The 891-nt window shown below is 49.7% G+C and overlaps 1 protein-coding gene across 1 annotated transcript in view; it reads right to left on the reverse strand.

Moving 5' to 3' along the window:
• LOC134070216 (somatostatin receptor type 5-like) overlaps nucleotides 1-592 on the reverse strand; it is a 19,289-nt gene extending 18,697 nt beyond the window's left edge. Inside the window, exon 1 of the mRNA XM_062526494.1 lies at nucleotides 80-592. The gene's annotated coding sequence lies outside the window, so the exon portion shown is untranslated. The remainder of the gene's footprint in view (nucleotides 1-79) is intronic.
• Nucleotides 593-891: the final 299 nt, after the last annotated feature.

The following is an 891-nucleotide window of genomic DNA, read 5'->3' on the forward strand; positions in this document are numbered from 1 at the left end:
CCTTGTGTGTGTGTGTGTGTGTGTGTGTGTGTGTGTGTGTGTGTGTGTGTGTGTGTGTGTGTGTGTGTGTGTGACTCACCTTGAGCCTAGGCGCTGTCCATGGTGACGTCCCGGCACTTCTCCCTTCACGCGGACACGGGTTCTGAACCGGAGGCTGATCCGGTTGAGTTGAGTCCAAAGATGCTACTATGGCAACGGACTTAAAATGCAGCCCGGTACCGGCGACGACACACTCCTTCCGATCCTTCTTTTGAAGAGTCCGCCTCGCTCGGGATGGCCAGCATCTTGCACACAAGTGTGTTATGTGTGTGTCCCCATTAAATCACTTCCTCGTCGGACAAGCGACCGTTTCCTTCAAATTGACCATTTAATAGGCTACAAGTAGCCTACTTTTTTGAAACAATAGAAATGTGTTTTTCAGAAAACTTAAAGGGTGTCCTTCTTCGCACAGATCCTCGTGCGTCACGGACACTCAGCAGATCCGTTAAGTTGACGTACCGGACACTCGGCAGATCCGTTAGGTTGATGTACCGGACATTCAGCAGATCCGTTAAGTTGATGTACCGGAGACCGGGGAGCTGCACGCGGGGAGGAGTTGGTGTGGAGATGAGGCCAGCGGTAGCGTCGGTATTTATCCTCGCGTCCACACACACACACACACACACACACACACACACATACAGAGAGAGAGAGAGAGAGAGAGAGAGAGAGAAACAGAAAACACACACACACACACACACACACACACACACACACACATACAGTGACGCTACTGGCAATTTCGCCGCCCTATGCATAATTGCTTGCTGGTGGCGCCCTCATCTCCACTACGCAAAAAAAAAAAAAAAAAGATATTTAGTTGATTGTGATGAATCTTGAATTGGGAAAACA

Source organism: Sardina pilchardus, chromosome 22 (genome assembly GCF_963854185.1).
Source record: "Sardina pilchardus chromosome 22, fSarPil1.1, whole genome shotgun sequence".
NCBI lineage: Eukaryota > Metazoa > Chordata > Actinopteri > Clupeiformes > Clupeidae > Sardina > Sardina pilchardus.